The sequence below is a fragment of the Venturia canescens genome, chromosome 11, assembly GCF_019457755.1.
Source record: "Venturia canescens isolate UGA chromosome 11, ASM1945775v1, whole genome shotgun sequence".
Classification (NCBI taxonomy): domain Eukaryota; kingdom Metazoa; phylum Arthropoda; class Insecta; order Hymenoptera; family Ichneumonidae; genus Venturia; species Venturia canescens.
In genome coordinates this window covers 703,512-730,911 of record NC_057431.1, presented here as the reverse complement: position 1 = coordinate 730,911, position 27,400 = coordinate 703,512, and the positions used below count along the sequence as shown (strand labels likewise).

The window sequence follows — 27,400 nt, the reverse complement described above, 5'->3', positions numbered from 1 at the left end:
CCTGTGTCATGGACGGTGTTGGTGAGCGGAAAGACGGAAAATGTTGGCGGGTTTGCCCTCCCGATTTCGGAACAACGGAAAAGTTAACTGACTTCTTCCTGGACTCCGAAGGCGGAGGTTTATAGGCCAAATCGGGAAATACGAATTTCTCGGGAGGAATAGGAGCTATATCCTCGGTGTCATAACTACGCTCCAATTCTACTACTGTTTCTTCTAACTCATCCATTGTAGACAGATTTTTTCTACGTATTAGAATTCTCAATCGCGACTGGAGATTATGATGTGCGTAGCTTACTCGTTCTTGTTCTCCCATTGGTGGTTCAACGCGGTCAAACATCGTTCTCATACAGGTTAAATAATTCGCGACCGGCTCGAATTCTCCTTGACGCCGACGCGTAATCTGATCCCGCAACGTGAACTGAAAATTCGGATCTCCGAACCGAGTACGTAAAGCAGTGACACAATCAGCCCACGATCCCCATAATTGTCTCTTGTTCCGGAACCAATGAATCGCAAATCCCCCCAGAAATGTTGGGAGGCAATTCAATAAATCCCGATCAGAAACTGCGACCATCGCGCGACGCTCTTCAATTTGAACCAGGAAAGTCTCTATATCCTCTCCTGCCAAACCCGAAAATTTTAAATTCCATTTCCTTATTGTATCATACGCAGGGCGGGATGTAATCGATAAATCAGGTGGAAGTTCGGTCGTCACCGGCGTAGATCTGTGTACGATGTGATCTTCATTAATTACAGGAACCGCCTCCGACCACTCCGCCTCAGTACGATTCAAACGACGTGGTATCGCTCCATTTTGAGAACACCCACTGGACATAATTGTACTCGTAGCTTGGGTGGTGTGTAGGAAGGTCGATGTGGCATTCACATATTGGTTAACCGGGAAATTATTTATTGATAACGGGACCGACGTGACGCTAGGCCCTGTTGTTTCTATTCCCGAATCCGTAACTCTACTATTCCCGTTATCTGCTGGTATGGAAATTGCAACAAAATCATTTATCGGACGCGATTCGACACACGTTACAGGGGGGTACACGAAACTAACTCGATAGTGAGAGGTTGTGTGAGGTGCTTCTGTGCTACGATCTATTCTGTTTGAAACTGTAGAACGAACTCGAGGATCGAAGGCAAGATCTAATGCGTTTCGAGCATGCCATTCGGTAAAACCAGTCTCATCATATTCAGGACTAAACGGTCGCCGAATAAGATAACGTAACCGAGCCAACATCTCTTGCCTATTCCCTTCTGTGGAAGCGTGTCGTCTCGCAAGTTCAGTACGGATATTCTCATCCGAAAGTTCGTCCAACGAACGCACAGAATAAATTCCTTCACGTTGAGCCATTTCAAATTCCCAAATTTTCCAATAGACCAAATTAAATAATTTTTTCCAAAAAGTAAACTGAGTCACTATTTTATTCACCAGTGGTTGTGCGAGTAGGGCGTGAAATCAAACAGGACTATAAGCCGAAATAATCAGGGTCATAACAATTACAATGAAATAAAATCAAGGAAATTTCAATAACCAACAATCATACAATTGACGGGCCTCAGGCTGCAATTTCTCGCGCCACGGATAATCCCGATTATTTACCAAACGCAATATTCTACTAATTTTAACTTATCCAACTGTTTAATATTCCTAATTTATCTTAATTCCGGAAAAAGATTATTAACCTAAAAGCGCTTTAACCAAATTAACGTCCCAATGACGTATTTTCCAAAGTTCCAAATTCCAATGTAAAATAACGATTGTCCGTTATAATATTTTAAATTACAACCAAATCCCGTTCTCTTTTTCTCCTTTCAAAATATCAATTTTAAAGAATTGGTAGCCAAAACACTATATTTAGTGACTCGATCAAATTATTTCCGACAATATGAATTCGTAATAAATTAATGTTGCAAAAGGTTAACGTAAAAAAAAAAAAAAAAAAAAAATAAATGAGATTCACAAAAAAAAAAAAAAAAAAATTTATTAAACAGCCTAGATAGAGAACGAATCCGTTCATCACGGTAAAAATGTGAAAATATAACTTACTAAGAAATTTAATATCGAATTTTATCGAAAGCTATTGACTAAACAAAAATTTTAATCGGGAAAATCAAATTTAACCTAAGGTTTTAGAACCTCACGAACTGCCATAGTTAAATAGCGAAATTTAAAGAAATAACAACTATAGTTCCGATATAAAATGTTAGAGAGCGGTTATATTATTGATAACAACAATAATGAATGATGAGTTGCTAAATGTTCAAAAACTTACCAATCTATCAAAAGATTATCTCCTCTTATAAATTCTATGAAGCTTTTTCTCTATTATCTCTCTTCGCTCAACTTCTACCTCTACCGCTGCTGATCCTCGAGATATTTTTCCTCTTATAAATTCGGGATATTATTTGGTCGTTTGGTGAAATCCGGGAATCTATATTTCTATTGCTTCAGTGACCTGGAGCGTCCGACGGGCGAGAAAAATGAAAGATTAGTGTCCAATATAACGTAAAAAGAAAATAAATTTCAAGAAGTTTTCCGTAACGTCTGTCAACGTCGAAAATCAAAACTGAAAAAACAAAAATGGTCAAAAAAAATAACACTAAACAAAAAGGAACATAAAACACAAAACATAAGGAAAAATCAATTGTCAAAAAGAAATACAAAAACACAAAAAAAAACAACCAAAAATTCTCAATAATTAAATAAACAAATAAATAAATAATTTTCAAATACAAAAATCAGAATAATCAATTTAAATAATCAGTAATTTGAATTATGTATTATCAAGTATATGAAATGATAACGGGGATTTCTCAAAGTTGATTTACGGAACAATATGATCGAATTTTATTTCAAGAATATTATTTCGGTCGAGGCGAGCGCAATGATAAAATTTTGCGGCTCTTATTGTCGTCAAGGCCTCAAAATTTCGTGACAAACACGTGAGCACGTAAACACGGCCGGCGAGCGAGAACGAAAAGAAAGAGAGAAAGAAACATAAACACAAACGCGTGATTCTAACGCGCGTTCCGATGTCGCGAAGCAACTACAGCCGAAAGGAAGGAAAAAAAAACTTTCAAACCACTCGAATCTTCATCGAATATTTTCACTAACTTTTGATCTTAAATATTTCACTGAAACTCTCAACTGAAAATTCTGCCAATATTCCCGTAACGATGTAAAACCTCGCGATGAAATTTTCCCAACTGGCCCCGCGTTGGGCGCCAAATTTGTGACCACAATTTTTGTCAAACAAAACTTAATGTCACAAAAGTCGTTCTCTCTCTTTCTCGATTTATTTTACCGGAGAAAAACTCCGTGGGCGCCAGTCGCAACGCGACTCGACAAAGAGAGAAAAAGACGGTTGACCGGCTTTACTCAACGGGAAGGGCGGGGTAGTCGGAAAATAAATGGCTAAATTATCAGTGAGAAATATGTAATCAATCTTATTGTTCCTTTTTGAAAAATTTACAGAAAAATAATTCCAACAATTAGCTTCTACTTCGATGAGGATTTATCGGGAGATTTACGCAATAACAACGAGAGAAAGAGTCGCGAAGTCACACTGCGATCTTCACACACGCACCCGACCGGGATCCTACACTCGCTATAAAAAAAAACTATACCGAGCTCGTTGATTCTGTCGCGGTTCTACTCGCGGTCAGAATCTCAAAGATTTTAGTTTTCTTTCGAGAGGAAAATGAAATCACCGGGCTCCCGCTATTCGGTAACTCGGCCGAGCTATAATCCACGGCGCACGATCGAAATCCCGATCCACTCTCTCTCTCCCTCACACACAATTATACTAACTCGCGACTCCTTCCCACGTTTTCTCGAACAATCGTTATAATACGACGACACAAAAATTTAGAGATTTCGCGATGGCCACGCAACTTTTTCACGACTTTACTTAAGAAGAAATTGCCTCGCGAGATCGACACGCGAACAACTACCGGCTGAATTTCCACGTGGTAGAGTCACCGCCGTGACCGCGTTTTCTCGAGTCTTTATTCCGGGACTAAATACGAATTATTCTTCCCGTTTTATACAAGAGCGAATCTAATTAAGAATAATAATTCCCGGGAGGAGTTACTTTATTTTCCTTGCAAGAATCCACCGAACAAAACGGACAATGGAAGACAAAACTCACGTTTCTGTCTATTCTCTAGGAATCACGTCCAGCCCGCTCGATACTTCACGAAAATCTGTCGAAGTCCGGCCTCGTTCCGTAGCGCGCTATCACCCCTCCTCTCCCTCTTCGCTCACTGAGTGACAGGTGCGTCACTCGAAATTTTCGACGTTAGGCGTTAGACGGGGCCCCGAATTTTCGCGGGATTGAATATTTTAATTTTTGATGTTAGCTATAACCCCTGGCCTATATTTTACATTTATTGTCGCGAATACTAACGGGAAAGAGGAGTATTACAACGTCGGATCCTGGATTCTCGATGTTAGATCCTGAAACTTCAAAAGGGTTCGACGTCCCTCCAGACAGGACTCCCCTGGTTTCGGCACTGCTACGTCGATGACTCCTTCCGAATTTCAAATTCTCGATCTTCTCGAATTTTCGAAGCTATGTCCGAGCGTGTATCGTGGAATTGTGTGTGTGAGTGTGTTGTACGGGACGTAACGGTATTCTTGCGTACGAGCCCTGCTCGAAGTACGCCGACGTTTTGAATGTTTTGTCCCTTGGATTATGATTTTCCAAAAATTCTATCTTCCCTGCCCATTTCCTCCGGATAGCTCGCATGGAAACAAATAAAATAAGTCGCTTAGCGACAATTAAATATTCTGTAAAAGTCTCGATTTTATAAAGGCTTTGCGAAGTCGTTGTGTGGCCAAAGTATCGAGCGTTAGAGACGGGAGGAGATTTTTCCCCGAGCCTTCGATTTAGCTTTTCTTTCCTTGACAGTGTTGACAAAAAAAAACTGTCACATTACTTAATTTATCTCATTGTTAACCGAAATCAAAATATATGACCTCATTATCTGGTAGGTTATAACTTCGCTTGCCGGTGAAGTTACATTTTCATCCTTTTATCAGCTACAGCATACATAATTTATATACAAACCTTTTTTTGATCAATCAATTAACATAAAATCTCAACATGGTATCTCACCAAAAATCTACCAAAAATTTAGTCATATTCAGCGGTTCACAAAAAACGATTCTCAATAGTAGTCATTTTGGAACGAAGTGTTTTTCTGACCCAATTTATATTAGGGGTTTGCGATATTATAAATATACATTATTGTGACATAAGCCAGAGTTAGATTTCCTGAATTTGTTTCTATGATGTTGGCAAATTTTCATTTGATCTTGATATACTAATGGTTTTTATGTATATTGAAATCATCTAGACCTGTTTAGATATCTCGAGGTTCTGTAGGAAATAATCGATTTTAATCTATTATAATGTCCATTAGATCGAAGAGACCATTCTGATAACTGTTCATTGCATCATAACTCATATGTTTTTTTCTTTTGTAGATATGGAAGAATTTGAAAAAGACGATCTGAAAAACCAACAATGATTGATGATATACTGAGCGAAGCAGTAAGCAAAATAGTACACCGATCCCTTGTTTCGGGGTGAACTCCAGAAAATCCACATTTGTTTGAAGCAGAAGTAGATTTTGACCCACAAATAAAAGCATTTTGGTTTGCAGGTGGACTTGAAACACCCGAATGTGTTAAACTATTGAGACGCACAGCGGCGTATAAGAATTGCAAGAAACTGAATAGAAGACCGGACGATTATCCAGATTCCATGCGACAGAGGTTTCCAGTTCATCGGAGATCCAAATTTTCAATTAAGGAACAACATACCTTTGCCTGAAATAATACTTTTGTCAGAATCAGAAAATCCAGCGTTTGATGTGCTCGTATTATGTGCTTCGAATTATCGGGACGAAAGAAGACAAGGTATTAATATTTCTGGCTTTTGGCCCAGGGATAAAAGTGAATATGGCTTTATTTCTTACCACAATAAAAGCAGAAATTTGATATCTCGATCAGATGTATGATAATATTCCTGATGCTCCCAGAGCTCAAGTTGTTCTGGGCTCGTGGGGATGGCTCTTAGCTCAAGCTTGCAAATTTGGTAATTACTACTTCACGAAATAGTACGTTTTTGCAAGCAATCAAATGTCTTTTGGAGGAATGTGGAGAGAATGTTGCTAGAAAATTTCACAAATACTCTGTTGAATCATAAGCAAACACGAAAAGTCATTTCCTCACCCTAGATAGAGTTGCTAGATGTAGATGCACTTGTGAAAATCTTGTATTATGTCGAGTCTCCTAAATTCACAATATTCGCTTGCTACATTTTTAGAAAGCTTGTTCATCCGTATCTGAATTTTGAAGCTATTGGATGACAATAATTTTTTCAGATAAAAATAAATGAAACATTTAGAGCATTTTTATAAAAATTAAGATTTCTTGAATGAAAAACTGTTGGGATAGAGTACTATTTGACGTAAATACACGAATCGTATTGAAAAATTTTTATGAAACAAATTGAATGTTTCAGTTTTCACTTGTCAGTTAAAGAATCGATGCAGCGATAAAAATTACGTGAGAAAAATAATTATATTAAAAGAAAAAAATCACCTAAACTAGTAGAATCTTTATAGTTAATATTTTGTTATAATTATGGCATTTTTGTAGTAGTTTTTCTTTAATGATACCAGGTGAACACCATTCTCATGCATAGTAGGCACAACGACGAGAATCCTCGACGAAATATCTGCTGGATGTCTGAACCGATGAAGTTGTCTAACAAAATTGAAAATGAATTAGTGCACGGGCTCAACGAAAAAGTTCTCGAGCATCTTATCAAATTTTACGTGAATCAACCACGCGAAAAGAGAAGGCGTGCAAGCAAATAAAGCCCTATCTATAACATGGCGAGGGACTCGTTTTTTTAGTATTGTTGGCGATATGAAAAGGGTCCGGCTCGAAGAAAATTTCAAATATTTGCTAACAGACCTCGTCACAGGTTCGTTCTATTTTTTTTTTTTCTTAACAAGCTATGTTCCACGTAAAAGTATTGAACGCCCACGTAAAAGAACCAAAATAATATTTTTTCTCGGCAACAAGCTTTTTTCGAACAATTATTCAGAAATCTATAAAAATTAAGCCTTTTCAGAAATTTCGACGACGCTGAAGTTTGCAACGTTCGAGTCCAACGAAATGAACGTAAAAAATATTTACAATTCACGAATTTTTTATGTCACGGAGTGTCGGTGCAACTTGAAAAACTACGTATTGCAAATTCGGCAGGAAACGAAATTGGAGAATTACTGTAATTATTGGAGGGTTTTTGAGATCATTTCGTTGGACTCCAACGTTGCAAACTTCAGCGTCATAAATTTCGTAGGGATTCATATTAAACAATTTATTATTACAACAATGAACGTAATATGTCCTCACGTAAATAATCAATTTTTTTCACAGCAAAGATATGTTGAGTGGTTTATTAACTAAATTTTGTTGATCATTGATGAGTTCTAATGAATATTGTTTTCAAATGAAGGCCCGCACTGGAGATTCACCAGTAGAAGATATATTTATGCGAAGACACAAAACAAGATTTGGCATTCAATCGTATATGCGACGACTTGACGACCACTGTTTGAAGTATATTCCAAGAGCTGTGCGAAGAGACAAGCACAATCCAAAATGGGAAAAGACTTACTATCCATGATAAATAAGGAAATATTTATATGTAGAATTTTTATTTAACCAAACACAAACAAAAACAATTTTAATCATTTTAAAATCTTCCACTATCATCGGACTTAATCCAAATCCAGGAAATTCAAATTGATTGCACTAACTAATACGCTAAGCAGAGACGGTGTTTATAAAAGATATTTTGATTGTTCATCTCTTGTAAATAATTGTTTGTATCGAAGAGGGCGATAAATCATTTATTTTAAAATATTTCCTTGCTCAGGATCTATTGTAACAGTTTGGGTATACTGAGCCCAGTACAATTATTATTTTATCATATACTTTCATTTCAAAATTTTTCCTCTTCGTGTGATTTGCATCGATCCACCTCTGCGTCTCTTGATTTACGGTGAAAAATTTTATAATTATAATCGAGGAAAAGGTTTATTTTTCATTTATCACTTGAATAAAAAATTCTCTTATTTTTCTTTTTCGCATGTTAATTACTTATGTTTCGCTATTTGTGTATTCGTTCAATCGAATTGAATTCAATTTCATTAATCAAATAAAACTAAAACAAAATTGGTTTGCGTTCAAAGATTTTTCATTTCTCAAAGACGCTTAAACGTCTACATTCTATTATCTGTTGTGTATTATTTGTTATCTATTAAGCAACTCGCGATCCGTATTTCGTATTACTTTGTTGTTACTTTCATTTTCGAGAAAAATGATCCAAATTCAAATTCCTCCGAAAAGAAAGAGGAATTCAGAATTTAATGAGATGTAATTTGAAGAAGAAAAATAAACTACTATAGCTGTAGGAAAAAATCTCTATTGCCCTGGAGAAAAACCAAGGCAATGTTTTTTCACTTCCAATTTCGTGAAAAAACGAGTTTTAATTGTGAAATAAATTGGATGTCACAAGCCGATTCATATATCGGCTAACGATCGAGATACTCTCATACTTTTTAGTTCCAAAAAGGCAAAAGAAACTACGATTACAGAAAAAAATCCTCATTGTCCGAGACATAAGCCAAGACAACGTTTTTTTTTCATTTCAAATTCCATGAAAAAATGATCCGGAAATTGAATGTTATGCGACGCGATATCTCGGTTTCAATTCCTCGTGAATCCAGAAGTAACCATTTGAGGATTTGGGGGGTTGAGAGGATAGACCGAAGATCGTTTTTTCAATTTCAAGGATAAGGGGAGTTTCTTTTCTAAGGAGTTAAGTATAATAATTTCAAGGACAAAGGGAGTGTCTTTTTCCAAGTTAGTATTATTATATATAATATAAAAAACTCGTTTGTTGTTGATTCATAATTTTATGCAAATGCGTAAAATTGCATGACATTGAGCGATTATTTTACGCAAAATAAATCAAGTTATTTTATTTACTTGCAAATGTTGAACCGTAAAACCTAAGCTCTCTGTCATGAACCTTAATTCATATCCTTTTCGATTTTAATGGTCACGGTCGCGCAGAGAGAGCCTTATTTTTCGGAATAAAATGATGATGGGGAGTAATCGATAAAAATTATGAAAAAAAAATTTAAGAGACGCGGCAACGCGGCTCGACGCCAAGTATTAAAAGCCTGCATTACGTGAGTCTGCTGCACTCTACTATATGCGAATATGCTGGCTTTTTGGCTTCTATTTAATAACGCAATATTTACAAGAGACTCGGTAGAGTCTAGTAACGATTCGCGGTGGTGGGGGTAAAATCGGCATGTCATTTTGTTCAATTACGAAATTCATGAGTCATTGTATTATTAAATTCTCTTTCGATTGCGCCTAAAATCAGCATGATCAGTGGCGTACATGGGCTTAAAATTATGCACAAGTTACTAAACACATTTTTTGACGTGTCTGTATATAATACCATCAAAGGCCTCATGTCCCTGGGGCTAACTTCACGGCGGTGTCGTGGACTGACGTCACCCAGCACCTCCACCTCGTCGCTATATAACCGTGATAGTTTGAAAAAGGGTTATGTTGTTTTGACAGTGCGAAGATCGGGATGTGTGTATCGTGTGTTGGATGAATTCGTAGTGATCAGTTAATTGTGTCGTTCTATTCTATCGTGAGCTGTTTCTAAACATAGATTTATTTGAATGAAACGACAGATGAAAAAAAAAATTATATTGAAAATGAAGAAAATGGCATCGACGGTCATCTCATCTTCTACGTCAAAAATGTTCTCAACAGATCTAAAATCTGAATCAGACTCCATATGAAAAAACAATTTGTGAAATTCATGTACACTTCGAAAAGTGCATTTCCACTCGTCTGAGGAAAAATCAATTGCGATATTTTGGTGAGAAAAGAAGTGTTCGTACGTTCGAAAAATCAATGCGGCTGATCGATCGACATCGAAAATACACAATTTCGTTCCCAGATTCATACGCACTCAACGTTAAAAAGGTACAATTTTATTCAATAACTAGCCTTCATTCAATAAAATATAAATTTGCAAAAGTTAGAGAAAAAAATCAAAAATAAATCATTGGCTAAAATTTTGAACCTCAAAACTTTTCAATACTTAATAGAATCTATCATATCATACCGAAAGGTCCTAATCCACTGATTCTGATTCTGTTCATATTTATCATACCAAAGGGTCTTAATCCACTAATTCTGATTCTGTACTCAACATTGAATGTTCTAAATATGATATATGAATGTCCTTTGCAATGATTTATCGGAAGCTGACATTCATTGTGTAGCTGGTTGGAATAGCCGGCCTGACAAATGTATCGTGGCAAAGTATTTTTAAAATCACAATTTTGGTGGTGTTAAACAAATAATAACTCATGAATTTATAGGCTGACATCTACAATGATCGGCAAGTATTGGTGTTTCCGTGCTCAGATACCTTATTCAGTTTATTTATCAAGAAGGGCATAGAAAATTGCTTAATTTTGATCATCTCGCACACCTGGTTATCGATGGCTTGGACTTCATTCTAGGTAAATATTACACTTCGGTGATTTATTCCAATACAAATGTCCTGTGCAATGATTTATTATTGGCAGCGTATACCGATATTTATTGTGTAGGTGGTTGGAATGGTCATTGCAACAAATCTATCGTAAACATCAATTTTCTTGCAAAAGTTAACAAAAATATTTTGTAGAATCTAAGGTACCCATTGAAGAAAGGCCGGATCTTTTGATGCGTATACTAATCACATCAAGCCTGACAGTTCGCTGTTTTTCATTCAAGGAAATGTACAAGATTTTGTACAATTGCGGCAGAATGACATAATCGTGCAAGTTTCTCGATCCAATAACCGCAGACTGATTATTGAATTCAGACAATTCGGATCGATGTTTCAACGGCCTGGTAACCATTTTATTAATCATTTCTCCATAGAAACATACTAGAACATTAAAACCAAAAGTTAAATCATTATTCAATTGGCAGATTGCAGAATTTTCCTGAAGGCCAATTTTTGTTACAATTAAATGTAAAAAGTCTTATATTGGAAGCATGTAGTTCAATATTGTTGGAAACTTTTCAACTTTTTTTATGTTTTGTAATAAAATCAAGCAGTATTTTTACCTTGCACAATATATCAATTCAAATGACCCTGCAAAAGACAAAACAATTGTTTTGTCATTTTCGAATACCGAATTTGAATAAAATTTACAGATGTTGAAAAAATTCTGTCTTTGCTTGCCCGTATGAATCTCAGTGGTTTGGGCGTAATTCTCATATCCCTCCCAGAGTTATCGCAAGTAATTCAGGAAGAAATGATTCAATTAGAGAGTATAGCATATTCTCTAGTTGGAAAAAAATCCAATTTTTACGTTGAATGTGGATTTAAATTTATCTTTAAATAAATTTTAGGTTCTGGAATTAAGCAAGGCTAAAAAAATGAGTACCAGCACAGCCGTTTTGGAGCACTGTGAAAATTCCATAGATCGACTAGTATCGTCTTAGCGAAAACTAGGAGTAACGCAAATTCAGGTAAAAAACTGTCAAAAAAATCCCTTTTTCTGTTAAATAAACAACGTCACTTTAATTCTCACGACGACAGCTATGTAATTAGTGTTCGAATGGCATTTGTTCCTATGAATGGAAATCTAATATTATCAGCTGTTTATTGTCAATTGGGATGAAGATCTTGGCACATTTCTCAAAAGAGCCACATTTCTACTGAATTTTACATAAAAAAAAGTGATATTTTCAAAAATATTGCATTTCGATGGTACAACGTTGCGGAGGATAAGATGTGTTCATTTTGTCTCTTGATTCAACGTGGTTTTCCATTTTCTCAACTGACCATTCGGGAAAAATGAAAAAAATTTGTTTCTATGATTCAACTTCAGTATTTAAAAAAACATTTTTCACATAAAATTTCATATATGTAAGAAAAGTGCGAAAAATCAAATTAAAGAATAATTACATTTTTCTATTTCCCGAGATTATACATTTTCAAGTATTTCCAAATGAGTTATTTCGAAAAAGTTCAAATCCATTTTTTCAACTGAACATTAGGGAGAAATGAAAAAAAATTGTTACTATAATTGAACTTTTTTGTATTTAAAGAAACATTTTTCACATAAAATTTGATATATGTAAGAAAAGTGCGGAAAATCAAATTAAAGAATAACATTTTTTTATTTCCCAGAATTTTATTTTGAAGTATTTCCAAACGAGTTATTTCGATTTAATCCATTTTTTCAACTGATCATAAGGGAAAAATGAAAAATAATTGTTTGTATAATTCAACTTTTTTATTTAAAAAGACATTCTCAACGGTCCAGATCGACGATAACATGCGTCAGAAAACAAAACAATTGTGCTACGGTATGATTTACGGTATGGGGACGAGGACTCTTGCGGAAACTATTGCTATTACCGAACGAGAAGCTAAGATAGTTTTGGAATCATTCATGGGCGCTTTTATCCAGAAATCTGTCAATGGCTAACTCGAGTGATTGAGCAAACTTGTACCGACGGTTACGTAACAACTTTGATGTCACGTCGCAGATTTCTTCCGGCGCTCAAAAAAGAAAAATCCAGTAAAAGATGTAAGGGGCAGCAATTTTTTCATTATGATTTTTTCATGAAATTTGAACAGCTAACAAACATTTTTTCAAAATAATTTCTGTTATATCTGCAGTGTAATATTTAACAGGCGCCAGCATTTCTATGGAGGAAATGTCAGTAAATCAAGTTGAGGCTAAAGAGAATCAGCTTTGATTTGTAGCAGCGGCTTCCATGGTGAAGGCCAAGAACTACATACAAAGCGGTATATTGAACAATTTTTTCCATCCAGCGGAACAATCATCCTGAGCGCTGCAATTTGGACACTCAGGTGAATCAAGCCATCACTAAAATGTCAAGAATATCTTTTGGAAAAGGCAATAGTTTTCAAACAAATATAATATTCTACTTTTTATTCTTTTTCTTCGAAAAGAAAAAAAATTGATATCCAAAATACGCAAGCATGTTTACAGATGAAATCGCAGTGGATGAATTTGATGCTGAAGAGAATTCAACTTTGATTGCAGCAGCGGCTTTCATGGTATAAAAGCGAAGAACTCGAAAGTGGTGGATTGAAAAATTTTTCCTATCCAGCAGAACAAATCAATCCTGAGTGCTGCAATTTTAAACCCTCAAGTGAATCAAGTCTTCGTTAGAATGTTCAAAAGAAATTTTGGAAAAGGTAAAAGTGAAAAAAATAAAGTGCGTATGAAGAAATTTGTAGGAAAAAGGAATCGGAAATAGCACCGGTCTTGAACAGTTCATTGACGGAGCTATACTTTAGTAAGAAATAAATTTAAAAAAACATCTTTATAGAATATAATTCTTTTATTGAAACTTTTCATTGACCACCTTGCTCACCATGGCCACCCTGGTGCCACGGCCACGCCAATTCCCACGACGACCCCACGCCCTACGATCTCGTCTGGCTCGTAATGCTTGCCTGGCCAAAGCTTGCGAGGCGAGCATTTGTAGGCGCTGTAAGTACTCGAGTTGTAAATTCTCGAGAGCTCTCCAGCCAGCTCGAGTGCCTCGCCCTGGAATAGTTAACAATTTTCATAAATCGGAGCCGAAAAGAAAAGGAATTAATGATCCCGAGCTCGTTTTACTTACGATTCATGGGTCTATTATTGTCCTCCTGCGGGCCAGGTGCCTGCCTCGCAGCAGATGCTGGTGGCACTGGTGGATCCTGTGATGGAACTTCCACTTCTTCATTATTACCGCCATCAGCGACATTGAGCTCCTGAACCTCAGCGGCATTTAAGTTTTCCATTTTCTACAATTGAAAAAAAAAATCATTTCAATTTGCCAGTTATTTCTTACAATTACGGTAATAACACCGAACATTTTAATTTATTAACCATCAGTAAATAAAAACACCATTTGCAAACCCCAAAAGTGAAAAAATATTTACGTCTTTTCTCAGCAACAGGTGATCGTCGAATGATCGTTTTCTTGTCAACGGTTAAATGTTTAACTGTTTAAACAAAATTAACTCTTTCTTTCACGAGATGGCAGTACTTTCGACGATTGTCTGTGACGCCACTAGATAGCAGTAAAAAAAAAATTAGGCCGAAATCCCCAATGTTGTTTTATTATCCACATTTGCATGACAAATGAAGCAAAACGATAGTTTTGGAATAATTCATACTTTGCGAGTTATATGGGACACTTACATTTCCATTTGTAATGTGTTCAAAAGGAGCAGTAGCAGCTTCGCTTATGAGTTTGACGTCAGCTGAGGGCGTTTGGGGTTTACTACAATTCTAACATCAACCACAGCGGGTGCTTTAACTTTTTCATATTATAATCATTTATAAAAAAAAATGTAATCTCGAACCTGAGACCATAGATTTCACGGCCAAGCGCGTTACAACGAGGCTATCATTTAACTGTAGTTTTGTAATGATAAATATTCTATTCAATCTCAACCTTCAATTTTTTTTTATGGAGACCCAGTTGAACATAATATTTGGTCGTTGTCATAGCCTGCCCTTCTACCACCCCACCAAAAATTATTGAAACCCCCGATTCATGTGTCTGAGGGTTTTTTTGTTCTAGATGAAATACGTGACGGAGTGAAAATGGGGAATCCTTGCTACGTTGCAACATTTACTGATCACTTATTACCGACCGATGGTAACTACCGCGAAAATAATTATGTATCCTGACATTGAATGTTTTAATTTCCTTCGTTTGTAGACGATTGGAAAATTAGAAATACCGTTTGTCATATTAAGATAAAAATAAGCGTAAAGTTAGGTCGGGAAACAACAATGTCGCAACGAGTATTTACGTCGATGATCAACTCGAGAGCTGTGGCACTCAACCAATCCGTTATTTCGAAAACGAAATTCGTTTCTGATGCAGCAAATCAAGAGAGGTCGATCGCGCATTGTTATTTGAGTAGTAAAATAGTATGTAATAAAAATGATAAAAAAATTTAATAAAAATCATAAATAGAATCTCAAATTAGGAGGAGAAAATTCATTTTTGACGTTTCTCTGCTGCTCCAGGATTGCATAAAATGCTCAGACAGTACAGCGTTCTTTCTACCCTTTTTTATTTCAATTTATTGTCAAGTTCGACAAAATTTTAATAAAATTTATGCACCGGAGCAGTAATTTGAAGGAAAATTTAGATTCAAAATATTTCTTAGGCAATTAAATCACACGTTCATTAAAAATATATATTGAATAAAAATAATCAAAGCTGAAATTCTACTGCAAAGTTTATGGAAGTAGAAGTGATGAAATTCTTCGCGCCAATGCAAGACCGCGTAAGCGCAAATATTTATTCTAGTACATTGATATTTCACTTATACCCAAATTTCCTTCTGTTTTCCAACTGAAATTGATGTTTGTCAACACGTTAAATCTAGAAGTATGGCTTTAAAGTTTGATTCACAAAATTACTTCACAAATTAGAAAACCCGTTTAATTCGCAAATTCTATAGTCACCGAATTACCCATCTATCTTCATGCTTCATGAGAATTATTACAGCATGGATATGCATGACGAAATGAGTCAGCATGCTTCGATGGAGAATGAAAAGGAAAACCGGTGCCGAGTTTTAAAAGCTACCATTTTGACGAAATCAGAATAATTAATCGAATCATTATAAATTTGGCAAGAGCAGAGATCAGCAAGAAGAAACCAATAGTTTTAGCAATCACATGAATAATTAAACAGCAGCAATTCCTCATTCCTCAATCTAATTTACCAAAAACTACTTGAGAATAATTGATCGCGGAATGATTTCTCTAATAGCGATTGACCCAAGAAAAGTTCAAAATCAAAATTTCAATTGAATATTCAATTGAATATAATTTTTTAATTCAAATTTACAAACTAAATATATTACTTTCATGAATTTAGTTCTTCTACATATATTGTTTATTCGTTTTAAGTATTAAAGCAGAAGACTAAAAAAAGCAGAGGAACGATAAGGAACGGAGAGATTTCATCAACTTCAACACACAGAATGATTTTTCACTTCACGCGTTGAAAATGAAAAATAATCAAAAACTTTTAGGAACATGATGGATGTTTTCTGTTGCGTTTTGAATTAAACTACACTCAAAGAAAAAAATTAATATACTGAAATGATTAACGGACCACAAATTAAATCTTTCATCACATGTTAGAACTTTCTGAATTTATGCCGGTATATATAATTTTTTCAGTTACTGGATGCAGTGAGATATATATCTAGCAATCGCTGTATTGCTGTATGCACTGAGGTGTACTAGCAATTACTGTATTGTTGTATGCGGTGAGGTATACCAGCAATTGCTGTGTCGCTGTATGCGGTGAGGTATCCCAGCAATCGCTGTATGAGGTGAGAAAAATTGATTAATTTTCAACTATATATATGTGAGTTGGGATTTTAAATAATAGACAGATTGTAATTTTGTTTCTTTTATTAATTGTGACCACCTTGGTCACCCAAGGGGCCTTGACCGCCTGGGCCACCTAGACCACCCGGATTACCTTGGCCTCTTGGGCCACCTTGACCACCCCGACGGCCTGGATTTCTGTGCCATCTGTGGCGCCTGGACCGCATAGCCTCATTGGCAAGATGATCGGCTGAGAGGTGGTGGAGTTGGCTGAGGAACTTCATCTTCAGTGTCTGCCGAACCCTCCACCCTGCTCTTGTACCACGACGTTCTAGAGTAAGAACAAAGAATCAAATTTATTATTGAAAATAAAAAAAAAAAACAAGTATAAATATTGTAATTTTCATTTAGATTCCAATTTTGGTACAAACAAGCAGCCTTTATTACTCACGGTTTGCAGGTCGTCCATCTTGCGGACCAGGTGGTACATCTGGGGCAGGTCTTAGTCCAGGTCGCTGCGGTAGCTCTACTGGTGGTTCTGGTGGTAGTTCCACCAGTGCCTCACCTGGTTCCTCTTCTTCAATTCTTTGTGGTGGTGCTGGAAAATTGTTGGCAGCACCACCAACCAACTCTATCTCGTCACGCTCGATATTTTGTTGCATTGCTTGGAAATAATAAAAAAAAAAACATTTAATTCAATTTGGGACATTCACGATTTTTACTTGTACGAAAATTTGAGGCTTTGTTCGAAAATCGTGAAGTTTGCAACGTCGGCAATACGCTGAAACTTTACAAGACATCTATCTAAGCAGAGCCTCAAACTTTTGTACGCATTTTTTAACATATATCGCAAAACAATTCGCAGTCAACCACGATATATTAGGTCTGTTCGTGTTGGCTAAACTTTGTGCACTTGCTATATATATACATATATATTATAGTAATGTTGTAACTCACGAAAGTGCATAATAGTGCAGAAAGTTCGTCAGCGCGAACAAACCAATTGTGTGATCTTAATGAACCGGATCGCACTATGATTAGTTCATATAATAAATTCGAAAAAAAAATAAAAAAGATGCACACATAAAATTTAAAAATATACTTACTACCTTTCGGGATGACTGCAGTGATCGAAATGGTTTTTGGGCGCCAATCGTCATATAACTTGAACTAAAGAAGATTTCTATTTCCATGAGATGGCGTTTCGCATCATGAACACCCACATTCCCGCTAGATGGCAGCGGTAAAGATAGGGGCAAAATATCTCTGTGCTACTTTTCTGCCTTTACATAAAAGGAATAGGTTTTATTTCTTCGCAAATAATTTATAACTTTTTTTATATCGTGATATAATTTTATTTCTTCGTGAATAATTCATAACTTTTTTTTATATCGTGCGATTCAGAGGAAATTACTGTCGGTCGGTAACGAGTAGTCTGTAAATGTCAGACAACGGCGGGAACTCCCCGGTTTCACTCGGTCACATATTTCCTCGTTTGTTTTTTATTGTTCAATCGTTCGGTTAATCGAAAATCTTTTTAAACTTTATTGAAAATTTAAAAAAAACAATTGTAATCTTATCCATGATATCAGCACTAGTCACCTAACGGCGCTGCGGTTGTTTCTGACAGCAACACAAATTTTGCCCTGCTTTTGCGACGTTTTTAGTTTTCAACATTAACTACGATCAATGTATTATTGATTTATTGAAAATTAAAAAAAAAAAACAATTGTTGTAATCTTATCCATGATATCAGCACTAGTCACCTATCGGCGCTGCGGTTGTTTTTGACAGCAACCCAAAATTTGCTCTCCTTTTGTGACTTTTTCAGTTTTCAACATAAACTATGATCGAAAATATGTTTTTAGAATAATATTCTTTGTCAAACGTTTCCGCGTCGATTAATCTCGATTTTGGGGTTAATTTCCATGAATTTCTAATTTCAATTATTAATGTTAATATTATCAAACAAACACTCCGATTTAACTAAAAACAAACAATTAGCTTTGAAAACAGAATGGAAAAATCGGAATAGAGCACCAAAGTTGAATAGTTTGGCTACCCAACTCCAGCGCACAAACTCAACTCAACCCAATTGTAGTTCCACTGCATAGAACAAAAAACATTTTTTTTTTTACATAATTCATCCATGAATGAAGTTGATTGGTTATCCGTTGAAGTTTGTTGGAATTCTTTGTTTTTCACTTCATTATTTTGAATGAATAGCTGCTTTTATCCTGAGTCCCCTCAATCTGATGCTAGTTGTACATGTTCGATACGTAGCCGCTTATCGGAAAAAATCCGAACTAATATGAAGAGTCCGTGCGAGTAGAAGTTTTATGCCATGGTTAATTTGATTGTTATAACATTCAGTGTTCACAACTCATGTAAACATTTTCCTTCTTTTCGTGAATTATAATATTCCTCATTTTTGTTGAAATAATCCTCAGTTTTTTCTTCTTTAGACGCCAGTGAGTAGTGATAAGTGCTTTTCGTCCCTATATAGGCTTCAATTCGTCATTGTGTATGGTTTTGGATCATATTGTGTATGGTTTTGGATGGATGATTCGTAGGTATCTTTTCTCTTTTTTCGAAATTAAATTCTGTAGGGTTTCATAATCTGATACGAAAAAATAAAAGTGATTCTTATCAACCAATGGATTAACGAAATTTTATAGACAATCATAGAATGTCATAGAATTGAACAAACATTACGGAAATAATTTTCTTCTTTATTTTATGAAAACCGTTCCCTTATATAGAAAAAGTAATTCAAATAAAAAAGGATTTTGTACGCACTGTCCAAGCTAATGGCAAAATTGATTTGTTCAAATGGATTTATATGTAATTTCTCTATCTTTATGTCTAAATATGTGGGAATTACTCATTCGCAGGTAATCTGACCTAGGCACTAAAATAATATCTAGGAAGGAAAAGTAAAGGTGTTTAAATCATACATCGACTTTCAATGAAATCAATTCCTTCGCAGATCAGCAAAGGTAATATATTTTTTCTTTTAAACTTGATTATAAAAGTGGAATCACCGAACACTACATTTTATGATATAAAACCTTTACCTGCTCCATGGATAGAATAACATGTCGAAGGCTCTACAGAGTCTCTTGACAACAGACTTCTGTCTTTAATGGGTTAATGATTATGCGGTTTAGATTGAATAAGTTATTGAATCTATATCTATTACAATTTTCATAAAAAAAGTAGAACCGCTCTCTCACCGATGGGTTAGTGATCAAAAAGCTCGCAGCAGAATGCTTCATCGCTGCTGTCTCATAAAATGAGCGCTCATACACTGAGCGCTGGTTACAAACAAACTAGTTAATGAATGGATTGCCGCTGTCCCATACACAAAGTGCCCATTCACTTTTTTCTAATGGCGGGTTAAAAAACTCATGAGTAAATTATAGTGAGTTACAAAACTTACTGATAAATGAACTGAAAGATTTCCAACATTGAATGCATAGAATACAGATTTCGATTCCAATACATATAATGGAGAAAAGAATGTGAGAAATTTTTTTCCAATGTATTGATGAGTAAGCGGTTGTGATTGAAATGCTGTATTTCTTCTGTTCTATATTTTGTATTTTAATCTAGTATTTATTAACGAAAGCTGGTAAAACACATGAAATTCAAAATAATTACGATATTTTTTTCTCACTCCAATATAATTAGATTCTGCCCGTGACTTTTGTCTCAGTAGTTCGAATATTATGAGTTCCATATTCCATACTTGAAGATCACACCTTTAAGAGATGATTTCTGTGATAAAAACTATCCTATGTTCTTCCCCGGGACTCAAACTATTTCATACCAAATTTGATCTAAATAAATCTGTTCAGTGGTTTAAGCTTGAAGGGGAACAGATAGAGTTACTTTCGCATTTTGATGTTATAAGTTAATAAGTTATAAGTTGGGATTGCGCGTGACGAAACTATTTTTACAATTTTCATTAAAAAAGTAGAACCGCTCTCTCACCGAAGGGTTAGTGATCAAAAAGCTTGCAGCAGAATGCTTCATCGCTGCTGTCTCATAAAATGAGCGCTCATACACTGAGCGCTGGTTATAAACAAACTAGTTAATGAATGGATTGCCGCTGTCCCATACACAAAGTGCCCATTCACTTTTTTCTAATGGCGGGTTAAAAAACTCATGAGTAAATTATAGTGAGTTACAAAACTTACTGATAAATGAACTGAAAGATTTCCAACATTGAATGCATAGAATACAGATTTCGATTCCAATACATATAATGGAGAAAAGAATGTGAGAAATTTTTTTCCAATGTATTGATGAGTAAGCGGTTGTGATTGAAATGCTGTATTTCTTCTGTTCTATATTTTGTATTTTAATCTAGTATTTATTAACGAAAGCTGGTAAAACACATGAAATTCAAAACAATTACGATATTTTTTTCTCACTCCAATATAATTAGATTCTGCCCGTGACTTTTGTCTCAGTAGTTCGAATATTATGAGTTCCATATTCCATACTTGAAGATCACACCTTTATGAGATGATTTCTGTGATAAAAACTATCCTATGTTCTTCCCCGGGACTCAAACTATTTCATACCAAATTTGATCTAAATAAATCTGTTCAGTGGTTTAAGCTTGAAGGGGAACAGATAGAGTTACTTTCGCATTTTGATGTTATAAGTTAATAAGTTATAAGTTGGGATTGCGCGTGACGAAACTATTTAAATTGGTATAACGTTCGGTATTCGATCATTCAGTATGGAATTTTACTCCGATCTTATGAAATGAATAAAAACCCATATCGATTACTATTCATTATTTTCATGATATTCCGTGCTTAAGAGCTCATTAAATGAAATTACAAATTCATTTCAATCAGTAACTTATAAGCAGTAATCTACATTTTGATTAGATTGGCTACAGAGGGTCCTGAAAATCTTAATATGAAATTAATCGTGTACTTATAATTCATAGCAAGGAAAGAGATGTTGAAAATAAAATTTCCGACGTCAAAAATTACTAAAAAAAAACAATTGTTGCGTTTTTATCCGAATGAAACTCAATATAAAACACAACCGAAATCGAAATCAAGCACTAAGGCCTTAAATTTCAGTTACCAATCTAAGGGAAAAATATTGGAATAGAAAAACGACATTATCTCTTTGAATCGATTTCAAGTCCATGAATCATGATAACCAAACTCGTGCGAAAATGAAATCTCCACAATTCTTCTCAATATATTATTTTAATCACCTGCTGCGATTGATATTTTTTAGATGAATTTGAATGAAAATTGGTCGAAATGAAGGAACGGTTTTTATAGTGTGTTGATAAGAATCAAAAATTAGTAAAAAAGTCAAATTTTAAAATGTTACTTTATATACCGATTACGATTAATATGAAAATAAAATATGGTCAAAATGGCAAAAAGATACTGTTTCGTTTGAATGATTTTTCACCAAATCTATAATTCTGGTTCATTTTTTTCATTTTGGTCTATAATTTAGGTATCATTTTTGGTTCCTGTATTTCATAGACTATGATCCGTTTTCCCCGATATAAATCTGAATGTAAAAGAGTAAAAACGAAAAAATAACGTCATAAAACGAAAAGAACAAATCTATTTGAATTTTTTTTTTTAATTTTCCTCATAATATTAGCTCCGTTACTTTGTTGTCTGCAATTTATATTATAAGAAAAAACTCAATCATTTTGAAGCCTTTCCGTAATCAATAGTATTACATCTATGTTCTATAATCTATGTAAATTAAGAATTAGCTCGAGGACGGATATTCAAAGATCGATGACAAATGAAGTACTTAAAAAACGTAAAAAATGCACTTTAAGGATTATTTATAAAAATTTATGTCATTGTGGTACTCTACATATTAGAATGCAGTATTATTCAATGAGTATTTTATTATTTTTCTTATTAATAGGAAACGAAATTAAAATTAAACAATTCAAATCGTTTGGTCAAGTTCACGGAGGCTAGGGAACTCTCTCGTTAGTCACTCGGACCATATGCTGAGCCATATTACGCTCGGTGTAGAATCATTATTATACTCATCTCGTTTTTTTTCAGTATTATTATTGTATTCTGCAGATAAAATTTGTAAAACATGTCAGGTAACATGAATACCTTTGTGTTTTAAAAACATCTTAAGAGTTCGTGAAGCGTTTCCTTTTATTTTCAGTTCTTGGGATTTTTTTTTAAATCTTAGTTCGAAGTTCTGAACAGTTTGTTCACGTAGCTCCAAAATTATATTAGGCGATTTCCTGGGATTGAGGGGGGCACCCCATGTGGCAGCCGGATTTTTCGGAGTTTTTTTGCGGCGGGGAAAAAAACGTAGACTTTTGAAATTTGGAGGGGTTATTCATTGGTATTCCATCTGTATGACAGAATTTTCTAACTCTGATATCTCGGATAGATTCGATGTTAAACTACTCCACAGGAACCCATGTGTTTCTCTATGGTCTCCACCCCGTAAGACCCCCCCCCCCCCCCCCCCATAAGACTCTATGGTCTTTTGATTTATCGGAAATCAAAAAACCAATGAGTATTTCAATTTCTGAACCAGTGGCTATCGCATGAACTAAAATCATACAGAAATAGTGAAAATTGAAGAATTTTCTCGCTTTGAAACACAAAATTTTTTTTTGTTTTTCAAGGTGCAAAAATTCTTCAATTATTAACCCTCTCGGACTGTATGTTGCTTCTACGCAACACGCGCTTCCAGACCCAATAAAACTGCATCGGTCAGTAAGGTCGGGGTTCTAACTGTCTATTTTCATCAAACAAGGTTAGATTGCATCATAGATACTCATGAAACAAGCGATAAACTGCTTTAACCCATCGAAATATCAATATGAAGCCGGCGTTTCATGTTGAGTTGGCGTTGTGTAAAAACGTGCTTTAGTTATCGCAAAAGAAAAGTGAGTACACATTCGTTTTTCGTACTCTAAACGTTATTTCCTTTCAAAGGGAAACTAATATGATGTATTTAAGGTACTAGGTGCTAGATTCATTGGTAAATTTTCCTGATTTTGCTCCCCAAGAACCTGGTGCTACGCGCAGCGAACATTCAAAAATTCATTTTTCCCAACAAAAAAAATGAAATGTCACAATGGATTCAGAAATTAGAATGTATTTTGAGATAAAATTATGAAGGAAATCATTTTCCGTAAACGCGAAATAGGTCTCGGTCTGATAGGTTAATATTTCCGTATGATTTTATTTCAGGCGATAGCCACTGTTTTATAAATTGAAATGCTCTTTGATTTTTTAATTTGAAACAAACCTATCCCCGGAATCGTAAAGACTATGAAGAAACACATGGGTTCCTGTGAAGAAGTGTAACATCGACTCTATCCGAGATATTCTGTCATATAGTTGATACTAATAAAAAAAACCCTCTAAATTTCAAAGGACTGTTTTTTTTCTCGCCGCCAAAAAATTTTGAAAAAACTTCGAAAGATCCGACTGCCATACGGAGTGACCCCCTTAATAAATATTACCTGTAATTTTTTAACGAGAAAAACGCGCTTCTATAGCAGATCGAACGAAAAAGTGAAAAAAATGCAAATGAAATCTTGTAAAAAGTGTCGGATTATTTCATTAGTTTACTTGCACGCACACACACACAGACACATACGCGTGCGCGCAGACACGCACGCACACGCGCACGCACACACACGGATGGAGCTAATTCAAACATGTTAATAGAATGTTATTCGATGAAAAAAAACACGTGTTTTTAATATCACACTACATTTTTCACGACTCGACTTAAGGTTCCGGTCAAAAGTACTCTAAGTTAAAGAATGATGAAGAATTATATCAAATAATAAGAAAAAAAAATGAATCAGAGCAGAATTCTTTCCTTTTCAAACGATGTTGTGATTATATACTTCGAACGAAACAGTGCCACAAAAATAAATCCCAGACAAGTTGCTAATTCCCTTAGCCATTTTTCGCAGGTAGTGGAAGTGTATATGTCACAATTTTCAGTAAAAATCGATACAAGAACACGGTATTCTCATGTTGTTCTACTCATTTGTGACAGTTTTAATTTTTCTTTTTTGCAGGTTTTCCTACGTTTGGAGACATCTCTCGGAGAGATTTTCTTCCCTTCCTTTCCCCACTTCTTTCCTGTTTTCCTCCTCTTTCCTGTTTTTCGTACTTAAAAAAAAGCTGCTACGTGCGCTATATAAAAAGCTGCTTCGTGCGCTATATAAAAAGCTGCTTCGTGCGCTATATCAAAAGCTGCTTCGTGCGCTATATCAAAAGCTGCTTCGTGCGCTATATAAAAAGCTGCTTCATGCGCTATATGAAAAGCTGCTTCGTGCGCTATATCAAAAGCTGCTTCGTGCGCTATATCAAAAGCTCCTACGTGCGCTATAACGAAATTTTATAGTGGTGTTGTCTGGAAATTCGCTATTAGCTATTAGCAACAATTGTCTATTCCTAATATGGATATGAAAAAATTAAAAATCGAAGATCGAATGATCATATCCAGAGGTGAGTGGCTCACTGGAGATCATATTGACACCTTTGGCCGGATTTTAGCGGAACATTCTGCATCGGAATTTGTCATGCAAGAAACATGGAAGGTACAATTGCCCCATAATATTACTGAAGAGAGCGCTGATCGTAAATTCATTCAAATTTTGCATAGTTCAGAAGGAATTAACAATAGAGGGGGCCATTGGGTGTGCGCTTATTACGACACCCGCTCCATTTTTATATTTGATTCCATGAACCAAAAAAAGTTACATTCACACCATAAGTTGTATCTTCAGCGTCTATTTCCGAAATATTCGTTTGGTCGACAACCCGTTAAATTTCCTGTCGTGACAAATCAACCCAACTCGAACGACTGTGGAGTATTTGCTATTGCTTTCGCAATAACGCTTTTTTTTGGTGTGAAACCGGAAAATATTGAGTACGATGTAGGAAATATGCGTCAACATTTGTTACACATATTTGACACAGGATTGATTAGTCATTTTCCACGTACAGTCAGGAAAGGCGATTCTGTCAAAATATGCTCATTGGAGCAATTGAAAAAACGCAGACAAAAAGTATTGGGAAATCTAATTCGGCGACAAATTTGTAAACATTCTCAAGAAGTGAACACAACCAAAGTTCATGATTCTGTCAATAAAAATGTAATGAAAAATGAACCGATTATTATGGGCGCAATAGAGCACGCTCCTCGCGAACTTGATTATTCGCAAGGAGCAAAAAATTGCGAAGTATCCACTTTGCATTATGTCGTAGCAGGAATAGTGCCGCCTCATTACAGCCCTTCGAGTTCTGTTATACTACAGGGGAATAGGTCAGCAAATTTACCGAATCGTAAACTTTGTGTCGGGATGGAAATCACTAAACCATACTCAAGCACGGAAAATCTTGTACCCCCTCAAGTCGTGACTTTTCCTGAGACTAATGACAGGATTTCTTATACTGAGATGAATAATGATATCATAACCGATCCAAAAAATGTAAATCTTGATAACAATGAAAACTTTTATAATACGAATGGCAAAAGAGGTTCAGTTATCACTGTAAATAAGAACTTTACTGTTCCACTGATTAATAATAAGAATGAGCGTCAAGACTCGATTGCAATAGATTCTATGGTTGGGAATCATCAGAAATTTATAAAATATTCTATCCCTAAAGGTGCACTTTTAATAAACCAACATAACTTCGATGATCGTAGCGAAAAGCGAGGGAATCTAGCTTTCATCGATGAAAAACTAAATAATCATCAACAATTATCGAAAGCTTTGCCTTCAGTTAGTTCTTTGCACATTGTCAAAAGAAATATATCAACAGATCAATGTAAAAAGCGAAAATTTCCAATGTTCAATGGTGCGGTGCTTCCGCACTCTACAAAACGCCGGAAACTTATAGCTCAAAATTGCATTACATCTTGTGCAAGTAAAAAAAATCACCGAAAAATTCAACAGTGCATCAATATTAAAATTAAGTTACAGAAGGCGAAACAATTATCGCGAAAGTATTACCGAATTCGAGAAACTAATGAAACCATTAAAATGACCACAAGTAGAGGGGAGTATGTGAATCGATTGATGGAAAAATTACGTCCACATTCTGTCGGCGAATGTCTATTCGAAGCTGAACGTGTTATAAAATGGAATTTACGATTCCGAGGTGGAAAGATTTTCGCCCTCAGACAAGCACTGCAAAAGCTAAAACGTAGAGCTGAAATTAGTTTAACGCTTCAAGCTGCAGTTTTAAACTCTGATATAAATAGTCGAATAGTTGCGCTGTGCGGCTCTACAAGGAAGCATACTGCACAGTCTGAAGCTTACTACGAAGAAACTACTTACGTTCATCCACGAAAATTTACCGAGCCTATTGCTTTAAACATTGAATCTAAGGCAACAAATGTGCTCCCGTTAATCGTTACTAAAAAGACCCGCCGTAGTTATCGGGCATGGGATTGTTCCGAACATTGCAGAAGTCCGGACAATATTATTTTAAATAAGTTTGAAAAGTTCCTAACGACCATGCGGGATATTTCTGTGCGTAGATTGAAAACTGTTTTACTTAAAATTCGCAAATGTACAGTGAAACATACTGATAATATTTTGGGTCATAGTCAAGCATGCTATATGCAGCCTTATCTCTGCGAATCATTATTGTTGTCTTTAGAATTCTTATCACCACATTTTCCACAAGTAAGGTTGATAAAGCGATTATTTTATACCGTATCAGCGTTGCTCGACAAAGTGATGGAGGTTGATATTGCTTTGAATACGATGAATATAGATAATTTACGCAAATTTGCAGAAGAAGCAAAAGGAAATGCAACCCATTTTCAAAGTACTGAAGAAATATTATTAGAC

General features: G+C 35.4%; 2 long non-coding RNA genes and 1 pseudogene across 3 annotated transcripts; all 3 read left to right on the top strand.

Moving 5' to 3' along the window:
* The first annotated feature begins 5,120 nt into the window (after positions 1 to 5,120).
* LOC122418309 (uncharacterized) lies at positions 5,121 to 7,721 on the top strand (annotated as a pseudogene).
* A 1,991-nt stretch (positions 7,722 to 9,712) lies between these two features.
* Positions 9,713 to 11,021, top strand: LOC122418050 (uncharacterized). Its single transcript, XR_006262426.1, has 3 exons — positions 9,713 to 10,114; positions 10,516 to 10,659; positions 10,827 to 11,021. It is a non-coding gene; the product is annotated as an uncharacterized lncRNA (long non-coding RNA).
* A 529-nt stretch (positions 11,022 to 11,550) lies between these two features.
* LOC122418049 (uncharacterized) lies at positions 11,551 to 13,250 on the top strand. 2 transcript variants are annotated; one of them, XR_006262425.1, is made up of 3 exons: positions 11,551 to 11,662; positions 12,445 to 12,729; positions 12,837 to 13,250. It is a non-coding gene; the product is annotated as an uncharacterized lncRNA (long non-coding RNA). The 2 variants fall into 2 exon arrangements; XR_006262424.1 differs by having other exon boundaries at positions 12,822 to 13,250.
* Positions 13,251 to 27,400: the final 14,150 nt, after the last annotated feature.